Source organism: Lathyrus oleraceus, chromosome 2, assembly GCF_024323335.1.
Source record: "Lathyrus oleraceus cultivar Zhongwan6 chromosome 2, CAAS_Psat_ZW6_1.0, whole genome shotgun sequence".
In the NCBI taxonomy this organism is placed as follows: domain Eukaryota; kingdom Viridiplantae; phylum Streptophyta; class Magnoliopsida; order Fabales; family Fabaceae; genus Lathyrus; species Lathyrus oleraceus.
Genome location: NC_066580.1, coordinates 271,321,420 through 271,335,896, shown reverse-complemented (window position 1 = coordinate 271,335,896; position 14,477 = coordinate 271,321,420). Strand labels below are relative to the sequence as shown.

The 14,477-nt window shown below is 38.9% G+C and overlaps 1 non-coding gene across 1 annotated transcript; it reads left to right on the top strand.

Annotated features, from left to right (window-relative positions):
- Positions 1–5,470: 5,470 nt before the first annotated feature.
- On the top strand, positions 5,471–5,577 carry LOC127124430 (small nucleolar RNA R71). The gene has a single exon (XR_007803920.1). It is a non-coding gene; the product is annotated as a small nucleolar RNA R71 (small nucleolar RNA).
- The last annotated feature ends 8,900 nt before the right edge of the window (positions 5,578–14,477 follow it).

Sequence of the window (14,477 nt, the reverse complement as noted above, 5' to 3'; positions counted from 1 at the left end):
TGATTTATTTTCACTTAAAAATCCATTTTGGAGCCAATGGTAATGGTCAAATGTTTAAACAATGCACCAAATTTGAATTTCATGTTTTCCCTCCAAAAGCCAATGAATTAGAAAGTGCTCATGTGATGATGATTTGTGCAATGCAATGCATGGTTTGGAAACTAGAGGTCAAAAGAAGAGCAATTCAAAAGGAGCCATCCATTTTGGAGCTTTGGTTGAGAAGTTATGTCCATTTGAAGTTCCATACATAGTGTGCCATGGTTTGATCATATCTCCTTAACCACACATGAGAAATTGATGATCTTGGACTCTTTGGAAATGGGAGAGAAATATCTACAACTTTCATGTTCAACAAAATTCCATTTGAAGCTTTCTTGATGATGTAATATGAAGTTGAAGTTAGGCTAAAACCTTTCCATTTTTGGCAATTTTGAATTATAGGTCACTTTCTATTTTTGGAAAGTTTTGACCTGACTTTAAATTCTTCAATGTTAATGTTTGAAATGTCAAATGAGACTTGTTTGAACATGAATGAAGTATTTCTAGTCACTTCCCACCTCCAAATCCATAGTTGACTTTGCAGTTGACTTTCTAGGCCTTCAGTTGACTGGAGAATGTTCTGATGAAATTCAAGCCTCTACCACTTGGGATTTTGCTTCAAAATAACATCATAGCTCATGTGAACTCTTGATAATGATTATGGGGTCCAAATTCTCAAGAATGGCCACCATCTATTGCTCAATCACTGCCTTTGATTGCTTTGACCTGTGATTGCTTCATCTGCAAGTCAAAGGTTAGATGACATATTTTTGTACTTTTGGTTAGTGATTAAAAGAAAAAACAATGATATACAAATGCAAAGAATCCTTGGTGATCAAGAATCACTCTAAAAAAGATAACTTACCCACAGGGAGGGAGGTAAGGTGCACAATGATCCTTGAGGCAATGTAATATTATGATATGATGCCATGAGGGATCTTAGGGACAAAATTGGGGTCTTACAGATATCTAATATTCTTTTTTCACCTGCGGTAGTGTAATTAAGATTAAGGGTCTTAACGGCCCAATATGATTTATGTTCTAATTCTACCGGCAAATGACATGATTTTCCATAAACTAGCTTGAAAGGTGTGGTTCCTATTAGGGTCTTATAAGTTGTCATATATGCCCACAAGGCTTCGTGTAATTTTGAGGACCAATCTTTCCTAGAGGTGGCAACCGTCTTTTCTAAGATTTGTTTGATTTTTCGGTTCGAGACCTCTACTTGCCCACTCGTTTGTGGGTGATAGGGTGTTGCTACTTTGTGCCAGACTCCATATTTCAGTAATAGCTTTTCAAAAATCTGAGAAATGAAATGGGAACCACCACCACTGATGACAAGTCTCAGCACGCCGAATATAGGTCAGATTATACGCTTAAAGAGTCTAATTACCACTCGTGTGTCATTTGTTAGAGAGGTTATAGCCTCGGTCCATTTTGATACGTAATCGACCGCAACGAGGATGGACTTGTTACCAAAAGAAGATGGGAATGGTCCCATAAAATCAATTCCCCAAACATCGAAGACTTCTACTTCTAGAGTTCCTTTAAGTGGCATTTCGTCGCGTCTAGATATGTTGCCAGTGCGTTGACACCGGTCATAATTGATGATCGCGATGTGGATATCTTTCCACAGAGTGGGCCAAAAGAGGCCATCTTGCAAGATCTTAGCGCAAGTCTTCGAGGTGCTTGCATGTCCTCCATAGGGAGCAGAATGACAGTGGGAGATTATGTTTTCTACCTCATCTTCGGGGACACATCGGCGGAAGATACCGTCGGTGCCTCTCTTGAAAAACCGAGGCTCATCCCAATAGTAATGTTTAAGATTGTGGAAGAATTTTTTCTTTTGTTGGTAAGTCAAGTCTGGTGGAAGCACCTCAGCTGCTAAATAGTTAACGAAGTCAGCGTACCTTGGCAGCATGGTTTTAGTGTAAATTGCTTCCACTACCTCGTTTGTTTCAGTATCCTTATAGGTTAATGCACATTCAGATGTATTGCCTTCCAGTTGGGCTATGAGTCGTTCGTAAGGGAAATCATCGTTTATAGGCACTCGTTCAGGTTCAATACCTTCCATTCTTGACAAGTGATCAGCCACGACATTTTCAGTGCCCCTTTTATCCTTGATTTCTAGGTCAAACTCTTGTAGTAGTAAAATCCACCTTAGGAGTCTTGGTTTGACGTCCTTTTTATTTAACAGGTACCTAATTGCAGCATGGTCGATATAGATAATTATCTTTGCTCCTACTAGGTAGGAACGGAATTTATCCAGAGCAAACACTACGGATAAAAGTTCCTTTTCTGTGGTGGCGTAGTTCATCTGTGCAGGGTCTAGGGTTTTACTTGCGTAGTATATTGCATGAAGTTTCTTATCCTTTCTTTGTCCTAAGACTGCGCCTACAGCATAGTCACTAGTGTCACACATGATTTCAAAAGGTAATCTCCAATCGAGCGGTTGCATGATAGGTGCGGTGATAAGGGATGTTTTCAGTTATTCAAATGCCGCTAGACATTTCTCATCAAAGATGAATTCGACGTCTTTCATCAATAAGCCAATCAGTGGTTTGGTGATTTTTTAGAAATCTTTAATGAATCGCCGGTAGAAACCGTCGTGTCCTAAGAAGCTTCGTATTTCTCTTACGCTTTTAAGAGGTTGAAGGTTTTCTATAACTTCTATTTTAGCCTTGTCGAATTCAATCCCCTTATCGGATACTATGTGTCAGAGTACGATCCCTTGTCGGACCATGAAATGGCATTTTCCCAGTTTAGCACGAGGTTCACTTTTACGCATCTTTTAAGTACCATTTCAAGATTCGATAAACATCCTTCAAAGCTCTGTCCACATACATAGAAATCGTTCAGAAGACTTCCACGATGTCATCTATAAAATCAGCAAAAATTGATATCATGCATCTTTGGATGTTGCAGGAGCGTTACACAGTCCAACGGAATTCGTCGGTAGGCGAATGTACCATAGGGACATGTGAAGGTTGTTTTCTCTTGGTCGTCAGGATGAATAGGAATTTGGAAAAATCTCGAATAACCGTCTAAGTAGCAGAAGTGAGAATGCTTTGCCAATTGTTCAAGCATTTGATCGATAAACGGTAAAGGAAAATGATCATTCTGAGTGGCTTTGTTTAATTTTCTATAATCAATGCACATTCTACTTCCTGTAATCACTCTTTGTGCTATAGATTCGCCTTTTTCATTATTAACAACTGTGACGCCTCCCTTCTTCGGTACACATGTACTGGGTTGACCCTTTGACTATCGGATATTGGGTAGATAATACCTGCTTCTAATAGCTTTTGCACTTCTTTCTTTACTACATCACTCAAAATGGGATTTATCCTTCTTTGATGTTCTCTAGAGGTCTTACTGTATTCCTCTAGCATTACGCGATGCATGCATATGGAAGGGCTTATTCCTTTTAGATCTGAGATATTGTAGCCTAAAGCAGTTGGATATTTTCTTAAAATATGTAGAAGCTTTTCGGTCTCTATCTGCCCTAAGTCTGCATTGACTATTATATGTCGCTCGAGTCCAGTGTCTAGGAATTCGTACCTTAGATTTTTGGGTAGCGTCTTAAGTTCTAGCGTTGGTTTCTTTGGGCAAGGCATATAATCGGACGTTAGTGCTAGGCATTCACTTAGGTTACCATCTTGGTATTCCTCACTCCAATTTTCATCTTCAAAAGTAGGAGGCCTTGGAATTTTCAGTATTTCGGAGTATGATGTTTGTTCATTCTCCATTTCTCTTATACATTCATTGATGACATCTGGTAGACAACAGGTACCGTCTATAGTTGGTGCCTTTAAGAATTGCGTCAAAATGAATTCGACTTTTTCCTCACCAACTTCAAAGGTTAGCTTGCCTCTCTTAACATCTACAATAGCTCCAGCAGTGGCTAAGAATGGTCTTCCTAATATGATAGGGATGTTTAAATCCTCCTTTATATCCATGATTATGAAATCGGTAGGAATATAGAATTGACCTATGTGTACCGGAATGTTTTCTAACATACCTATGGGAAATTTAACAGAATGATCTGTAAGTTGTACGGACATCCTAGTAGATCTTAGTTCTCCCATTTTAAGCCTTTCACATATGGACAAGGGCATTAAGTTAATACTGGCTCCTAAGTCGCATAGTGCTTTGTCTATGACAAACTTTCCGATTAAGTAGGGTATGGAGAAACTCCATGGGTCTTTCAGCTTAGGAGGCATATTGTTTTGTATTATGGCGCTACACTCAGCAGTAAGTGTAACGATTTCATTTCCTCTATCTTCTTCTTGTTAGATAAGATTTCCTTGAGAAACTTAGCATATGAGGGCATTTGAGTGATGGATTTCGTAAAGGATATCGTGATATTCAATTGTTTTAGAAGCTCTACAAATTTTTTAAATTACCCTACACTTTTAGATTTAACCAGTCTTTAAGGATAAGGGATTGGAGGTTTATACGGTGGTGGAGGCACATAAGGTTCTTCTTTCTCTACGGCCTCTTCATTTTTATCTTCCTCTTGTTCGTCTTCCTTCTCAGTTACCTTACCAGGGTCTTGGTGCATGGCTGGGTTTTGAATTCTAGGGTCGGTCCATCTAGTTCTGTCCCACTTCATAGTATAATAGCATTTGCATGACCGTTCAGGTTTGGTTGCAGTTGTCCAGAAAATGTGCCTGCAGGGGCAGTAGTAGATGCTTGTTGTTGAGCCACTTGCAAGATTTGTGTTTTCAACATTTTGTTATGGGTGGCTAAAGCGTATACCTTGTTTGCTAACTGCTTGATTTTCTCACTAGTGTGTATGTTTTGATTTAGGAAATCCTTATTTGTTTAGGCTTGGGTAGCTATGAAGTTTTCCATCATTATTTCTAGGTTTGACTTCCTAGGAGCATTTTGAGTATTTGTGGCAGCTTTATGATATCCTGGTGGTACAGTAGGTGCTTTGTTAGGCGCATACAATACATTATTATTTTTGTACGTAACGTTAGGATGGTTCTTCCAACCTGGGTTATAGGTGTTTGAGTAAGGGTTTCCTTGAGCATAGTTCACCTGGTCTGTGGAGACTCCTGTCAAAAGTTGACATTCAGGGGAAGCATGCCCAGGAACTCCGCATATCTCACAGTTTGGTGCTACAGAAGCCACGGTGGCTGCAGGTATTATGGTCAAGTTGTCTATAACTTGAGTGAGAGCGTCTACCTTAGCATTGACATGGTCAAGACTACTTAATTCGTACATACCGCCTTTCGTTGGAGGTTTCTCTATGGAGGTTCTTTCGCTTCCCCACTGGTAATGATTATGGTCCATACTCTCGATAAGTTGATAGGCCTCATTGTAGGGTTTATCCATCAGTGTGCCACCTGCGGCGGTGTCTATTGTCAATCTTGTGTTGTACAAGAGACCATTGTAAAAGGTATGGATGATCGACCGCTCTTCTAGACTGTGATGTGGACAAAGCCTTATCATGTCTTTGTATCTCTCCCAAGCTTCAAAAAGTGATTTGTTATCTTTTTGTTTAAACCCGTTTATTTGGGCTCTTAGCATTGTCGTCTTACTAGGTGGGAAATATCGTGTTAAGAAAACTTTCTTCAACTCGTTCCACATAGTGACAGAGTTGGATGGTAGAGACTGGAGCCAAGCTCTAGCTCTATCTCTTAATGAGAATGGGAAAAGACGTAGTCTTATAGATTTGGGGTTGACACCATTTGCTTTCACTGTGTCTGCATATTGCAAAAACACTGACAGATGTAGGTTCGGGTCCTCCGTGGGACTACCTGAAAATTGGTTTTGTTGTACGACTGACAATAATGAAGGTTTCATCTTAAAATTATTGGCCTCGATGGCAGGGGCAGCGATGCTGTAATGTGGTTCATCCTGTGAAGGGATTGCATAGTACTTAAGAGGAAGGTTCTGCGGTCCTTCGGCCATCTCTGGTTGTATAACTGGTCCAGGAATAGGGATATTAGGATCGAGAAGATTTAGCTTGATACAATGTTCTTGTATAAGGTCTCATATCCGACATTTTAATCTTAGATAACACTCAGGTTCATCGAACGGTAGCTTTAATTTCTCTCCTTGAGAGTGAGTACTTGGCATACACTCGACAAATTAGAAAGGGAAATAGAATTGTTTGCCTTAGTCTATACTGGGCAACACTGGAGTTACGATATCGACTAAATTAGTCCCCGACAGCAGCGCCAAAAACTTGATCGCGACTTAGTAAGTCTATGGAAATCGTGACTGCAAGCGAACAGTCGTATCGCGTAGTTTTAAAGATTATCGAACCTAAAGGACTAATAATCGAACGTATTGTTAACTAATGTTACTATGTAAATCTAAGGCTGAGGATCTTTCTAAGAGTGGAGGGATGAAGAGAAATAACTATAACGTAAATAGAATATTAATAAAGATATTTAATAAAGGGATATCGGTATGTAACGCATCAAACTACGGGGATTCGATAGATAGTTGTTGTAATCTTAAAGATCAAAATGCTTGGCTCTTAAAGATAAAAAGGACTTTATCTCACACTCTCGTTTTTATTGACTCTGACCATACTCTTAAACCAGAATCCTTGGCTCTCGCGGTCTCATTATGAATTTAAAAGTAATTTTTGAATATGAATAAAGTCTAATTAATCCTAAAGCGCTCTCGCTGTGTTCAGGATTAATGCCTAGTTTCAGCTATCCGGTTAAAATCTTAAACTCTTTTTCTTATTTACCGTAACCTTTGTTTGCTTTGTACTCTCGTACGAAAAACAGTTTTGAATCAAACAAGAAACTAAAACTGGAAAATAATATTTTATAAAAGCCAACACCAATTATTTCTGAATCCCTTCATTTCGACGGTCTTTGCATACTAATACCTAGAGGTTTAATCGGACATGCATCTGGTAACAGACATGGTATTCAGATAAATAAGCATACAATAAGGCATAAGTAATTAAAATGGCAATTAAAATAAAACCTGGAATATAAATCGAGAACTTGGAATGAATCCCGATTCTTCAAATTAAACAATGTCGGCAAGCTTTGGCAATCGAGTACACCATTACAATCAAATTCAGATGCTTAAACAATAAATTGCAATAGTCCCCGATGTGGAGAATCTATTGCTTTTACAAAGTAAGAAACTGCCTAAGAAAATCTAACCAAAAGAATCTGACTGAAAAAATGCATCCTTGGTGAGAAAACCGACCCTCCTTTATATACTTCCACTCTCCCTAACTATAGCATTCGTTGGTTGAAAAAGTAAATGGAAGTCATGCCTAAAAATGTGGAGGTCGTGGCTAAAAAGGTGGAGAGAAATAAGGGAGACCGGGTTGATGGCGGCTGCCACAACCCTAATATGGTCTCCATGACGGGCGCCATCTTTTGTGGGATGGGCGTCACCACTTCATAGCTTTATGGCGGGCACCACCACTCCCTTTAGGTCATGTGGCGGGCGCCACACATCCAAGTGGTGGGCGTCACACGTCCATTTGGTGTGGTGAGCGCCATGCTTTCTATTTTTCTCCATTTTCTTTTCTTTTTCTTTCCTTTTTGCTATTTTCCACTTTGCTTGCCTATACTTCTCTTATTCGATAAATGCCTAAAATAAACATAAAATAATGCGTAATAATAAGTGTTAATAAAGTAAAAAGCAATGCATATGAAGCCAAATATACGATACGTTTTCGCGTTATCATGGTCGTAGGTTTGGGTGTTTGGCATGTTATGGTCGTAGATTTGGGTGTTTGTGGATCGAAAATTTTGATGAATAGGGGGTTGTGAGTAACCGGTCTGACAATGTTGTTGGGGTTAGATGTTGAACCTTCTTGTGTGTAAGTTGCCTGGCGTGGGTCGTATAGGTACATATCATCGGCGATGAACTCAAATCCAACTGATATGTACCAAGCCATATAATTACGACTTGGTTTTTCTTCGGTTGGCATCACAACGTCAGTTAAGACATTGACTTGGCGGTGCTTCCATTTTCGACCCTCAGATCTAGCAAAGCTTTTCCAAGGGTTAAAGTTCCATTGGTCATTAACTTTTCGTAGATGTCATTCTCTGAGGTTTGTCAGGGGAACTAGGATGTGTTGAAGCATACTGAACTGTAATTTAACACGATCACTATTGTGCATCTCCATAGTGGTGAATCTTATGATCGGTGTGCATGCAGTCCAAACGGCTGCGTCTTGTTCGTTGATTTCATGGTCATGATCCAAGTTTAGATATGGACGCCAAATGAACTGAAATGTGAACATATATTAGATTATAAATTTATTAGAAGAAATTAGCAAATTATTATTAATTAATTAGGTTAATGGCAATACATATGTTGGTCGAAGGTGATCCAAGAGATTGCGATGCTGGGTAATATAGTGTCTATGACATCTGTTGTAACTCATACCACGTGTCGACCATCTGCACCATAAAAGTAAACATATTATTTAGAGATAATAATTGGTAAATTAAGTCAATATAGTCCATTTTTAAGAACTTACTTTTGTGCGTATGGGAATGTGAACGGGTTATGGTTGATGGGCGCTAGGGACGGTAGTCTGGACCAACCCCATGCTTGGAGCAAAACAGCACATCCAAAAAATCTAGATGTGTCTTTGTGTACATTTTTACACAAAGAGATATAAAGATAAGTCAAACAAGCAAACCCCCAACTGTAACTTCTTATTCTATCTACATGTCTTAGTAAAGGTAAATACATAACATGCATACTAAAACCACTACCTTCGGGAAATAAAAACACACCAATTAAAAGTATAATATAACACATAGCTTTTATTATTCAAGTGTCTTCGATATAATTTTCATCTAACTGTAAGTTGTTGTAATATGTCTTAAGGCGTGTAAGGAGTATACCTTAACCTCTCGAGTTATCATCTACCAAGTCAGCATCCAAGAGGTACATGCAAATTGAATTCGCATAGTTGGTTTTACCATTTACCCTCTTACCTTCAATAGGCAGTCCCAACAACATGTAGATATCTTCTAACGTCATGGTATATTCACCGGTTGGAAACTAGAATGTGTGTGTCTCGGGATGCCATCTTTCACATAATGCAAGAATAAATTTTGTATCAACCGACCAAGACATTATTTTGCTTACATGTCCAAAACAAGCGAGTTCAAAATTAGGTTCAATCATCGCGTCCATGTGAACAAATTCGTGGACACGAGTTTGAAACCTAGAAACATCCTAAAAATTAAACAACAAAATGAGTTACTTTATAAAAAAAATGTGTTAGAAAAATAATACAAGAAGTAAACGCTTACATAAGTTTCAATCTTTGCAACTTTGCCTCTATGCGATTCACCCATAGTGAGCAGAGACATCATGTCGTAGTGTTGCAGATGAAAGAGTGGTTGTTGCAGATGGAAGAGTGATTATTACAGGTGTAGAAGTGATTGATGTTGATGAAGAAGTGATTATTGTATGGCTATTTATAATGAGAGACATGCAAAAGTTTGCATGCATGGAAAAATGGGCATGCAAGCTACCGCCAAATGGTTTGGCGTGCACATGCAAATGCTCAAAGCTAGCGCCATATGGACTGGCGCCTCCTAGGTCGTGGTAGGTTGCATGCATGGTCTTCTCCCTAGTCTGCATGGCTATTTGCATGCAATGCAGAATCTCGATGTCTGTACATACAAGGCGACATATGGATTGGCGCCCATGTTCAAAAAATGCATGCATACGCCAAATGGAATGGCGCTAGCTCTTGCATGCATGTCATGTCACATTCCATTTAATTGTCTTTCCATGTCATCCTCAAACCAACACAAATTCATCTGCACCCAAATATTACTATTCATCTGCACTCAAATATTACTATGTCATCTACACCCAGATATATTATCAATGCTCACTACAATGGTGAGACATATGAGTGTGATGTATACGGGTTTTATTTTCGAAACACCGATACTATCTGACTTACGCTCAAGAGAAATTAAAATTTCTTGCATTTAAAAAACGACTAGAGTCATGCATAGGATTTGGTCATGTGTCACAAATCACGTACCAATATCCAATTTATTTCAAGAACAGTCAATGTAAATTTTACCCGCTAAAAGTACGGGACGATGAAGATGTTGAATATATGTTTGTTAGTCACAAACATTCTGGTTGTAACTCTATTGAGTTATATAATACTCTTCAATAGAGTATACCATCTCAACAATCTCAGATAACTAATCAAGCTGAATCTGATGAATTTGATTCAGAAGATTCAAATGAAGCCAACCTAGAAGCAGAAGCAGAAGTCAATGTCGTTGATGAAGAAGAACAAGAAACTGAGACACATGTCGATCATATGTTGAACAACAACATTGAATATGGCGATTATCCAGTGTCATTACCTCTAAGTCATGTATATAATCCACCTCTACATATGACAAACATGGATTTTCATGACGATGAAACATCCAACAATGTTTTTTATAACTCGTATCCTCGATCAGAGGGTGAGTTGAAAGTGGGAGACACATTCCGCACTAAAGAAGAATGTGTGTGAGCTATCAAAAAAATTCACATGAATAACTCTACTGATTTCACCGTGAAATGCACTGATTCGAGAAGGTATGCCATTGAATATTGTAACACTCGTTGCAAGTTTTGGTTGGCTACGTCTCACAAAAAGAGAAGTGATTCTTGGGAGATAGCTTCTATGGACCCACCTCACAGTTGCATTGCCACTAATATTATACAAGATCATCGTAAATTAAGCACTGAATTGATATGTCAAGACATTTTACCGCTTGTTGACAAAGACCCGTCAGTGAAGGTGAGTATAATAATATCTCATATCGTCACAAGATATAATTATACTCCATCTTACAAGAAAGCATGGATTTCAAGGACAAAGGATATTGAACAGGTATTCAGTAACTGGGAGGATTCATACAAAGAATTGCCACGGTTTTTATGGGAACTTAAAAATATGCACCATGAACTATTGCAATTATGGAGACATTGCCAGCATTTACGCCAGGCGGAACTTGTGTTGCTGGAAATAGAATTTTTCACCGCCTCTTTTGGGCGTTTCAACCATGCATCAAAGGTTTTGCATTCTGCAAACCTATTATTCAAATTGATGGAACATGGTTATACGGAAAATACAAGGGCACTTTGCTTATGGTTGTTGTACAAGACGGAAGCAATAATGTCTTTCCCATTGCCTTTGCTCTGGTTTAAGGTGAAACCGCTGGTGGTTGGGGTTTCTTCCTTCATCATCTTGCAACACATGTCACTCCGCAAGCCAATCTCTATTTGATTTCAGATAGACATGCTTCCATTGAGAGTGCTTACAATAACCATGATAACGGATGGCATGATCCTCCTTCTACCCATGTCTATTGCATTAGACATATCTGTTTACCGTGAAAATTGGTAAACAACTGTTGATCTTCAAAATTACTAAATTTGGTTACTTACAGGATCGATCAGATTGATCATAGGATATGTGCTAATTATTTGTTAAAGTGAACTCTAGTGAACATAAACACTTCGACAGTGTTCGCAACAATAGTGATTCGTGAAAATACTTAAAAAGTAAATGGCCAACACAAAATAAAGAGAACGTTGTAAGAATGAAGATAAGTGGCAACAAAGATAAATCCTTTAAATAAAGATGAATTGAATTACTTCAAAGTAAATGACAATGGTGTAAATCGAACATACATTTCTCAATTTACTGTTTCTCTACACGCGGATACTTGGTAAATTTTACAGACTTTGTACACGCTTTGAACACCCACGATCCTAGCACTAAGACCTTTTATTCATACTAATCGAAATAACCACTTCTAACGGCCTTTCTATCACATCGATACAAATGGCGTTTTGCATGGATGCAACTATCCATTATGCTCCACGTGTATCTTCAGCAACTCAGATAAGAACAAAATTTCCCTCCTGTATTTGAATTTGAATCTCCCGTCAAAAACGCCTTCAAACACTAAAAATTATTTCTAAGTCCCTGCAACATCTTGATCCTCTCATCAAGTCATCTTCGATTAGAGCTCCCAATATCAGATCCAGTCGAAACATCTTCACAGGGAACTCCATTTCTTAATTCTAAAACGGGCGTCGAAATTAGGAGCCAACAAATTGCCCCCCTAACATTTTCGACACATAGAAGAAAAAGGCATTTTTTTAGAACACACTTCAACGCTTTGGACAATTTTGGCATGTCACCTCCTAATGTTACAAAAACTTTTCGGTTTCTCCCAACTGTCTTGTGATGTCAGAGTCATCATTACCTTTTTCCTAACAACGTCTTTTCAGCCTACACCTGAATCTTTTTAATCATCATGTTTCCTAGACCCTAGGAGATCGTGGGTTTAGGCATTAATTACCACCTCTTCATCATACAATCCAGGAAAGACACGTGTCCCACTAACTTGTCACCCATTAATGTTGATTTGAACCGCTTTTTCTTCCAAACACGCCTATAAAAGCCACAAACTCATTATTTACGCTTTCTAAAATCTCAAACACTCTAACTTTTCATCTTCGAACAATCTTCAAACAAACCCAGACTTCAGAACTACCTCCTTTCGCTACATTACCTGGTCCGGTAATGGTGGGCAATCAACAATACATCCCAGAACCAAAAATTGAAGAACAATGTAGGATTTACGCCTCTCGGGTACTTATTCCCATTTCTCTTTCTAGTAAAACCCATGCGTTATCTGGACCTCTAGCTGATTTAGATACTGATTTTAGCAAGCTTAAGGAATACTTCCCTTATTATCATAAACATAAACCCATAGGGCAAGCGAAGAAACCTAGGGTTGAACTAACCACTACTGAAGAACCAAAAACAAACGAAAGCATAAATTTGAGATTTATGAACAACGGCTTTAGGGTTTTTCGTGTCACTCCCTCATTAAAAGACCCAACGGATTATATAGAATTGCTAAATAAAATAGAAAAAACCAAAGCCCAATATTGGAAAGATATGGGGATTTATGACCTGATAATGTTGTCGAAATTAGGCTTATAGTATAGCTCATCTATGTTAGTCTCTTTGCTGTACTTTTGGGATAGCACACATTACACCTTCCACCTTCCATGTGGTATTATCACACCAATTGTTTTCGACCTAGCCGATATCACAGGGCTAAAACCCATTGGACACGCATATGACCCCGATATTGATTCTGAGGACAATATAGCATTTTCCACCTCCAGAGCAGCATATTCGACTCATATCGCACACTACCATGACAAGGATACTGACACCGTTTTTAATGTGGAACACATAGCCTTATTAGCTGTGTGTTTATCCCATTCCGTGTTCTGCTCGAAGTCCCTACAAGTCGCCAAGAAGTACCTTACACTGGCGAACCAACTGCATGTTGGACATGATGTTTGCTTAAGTGAAATGATCCTAGCAATTCTTTATGAATCACTGAGTGATGGAGTCACTCAACTAAAGAACTTGGGAGAAAAATGAAACCTCCTTCTCTCTGGCCTCTTATGGCTACTATAACTCTGGCTCAATGCCACTTTCGAGGCAAATCTCCCCAATAAAGGCCTCGTTGATGAAGAAGCTGAAGAAGTGAAAAATAGAGGAGTCGAAGGAATTCAATTGACCTAGTTAACCCCCAACGACGAAGGACAAGCTCTTCGACCAACTTTCATGAGCTATATCATGATGTTCTCCAAACTCCACGTATTCACGTCGAGCATGGCCCCCTTCTCTGCCAGGAAGTATGGTCCAAAATGGTTGACAAGACCCTTCCCATCTCCCTCCAAAAAACAAGAGACGGAATCTCTGCTGATTTGGGAAGCCTTTTTTAATACCAAAGTCTTAACCCTTCGACTAAACCCCTCAAAGATCCAGGTCACTTTAATTACCTATCAACCCAATCTTATGGCTTGACAGTTTGGGTTAACTCAGGCTCTCCCAAAGTGCATGTAAGACAAAAAGGGCAGCCTTCTCCTCTACAACGCAGTTCATACTGAAGCTACCACTCTCAAACAGATAGCTAGATATACTGGCAAGACACAACTTACCCCTGTCAACTTCGAGACTAGCTTTCTCTGTACTCGAGAATTTGGGAGATGGTGGAACGCATACTATACTAAAGAGTTTTATGATGTTCCCTCTTTTCTCCAACACATTGATCAAGCTTTTCTTCTTGTGCAAGAAAGAACCAAAAAGGTACTTACACGCTCATCAAAGAAATTTAAGCGTTCCAAAATTACTTTGAAACTGCCTATAGGCCTGATGATCTTAGTCGAACCATCCACGAAGTAGTTGTCACACTAAAGGAAAAAATTTCAAAGAAAATGGAAACCTTAAAAATCCCTTTGTACGTTCCTCCTAAGAAACACTATGAAATGGCTTTCGAGTTGTTTCCTCCAAAATTTCCTCGACTGCCAAATGCTGACCTTGGAGTGGCCCTTGCCCCTCCATTTCCAGACTGGTTTAT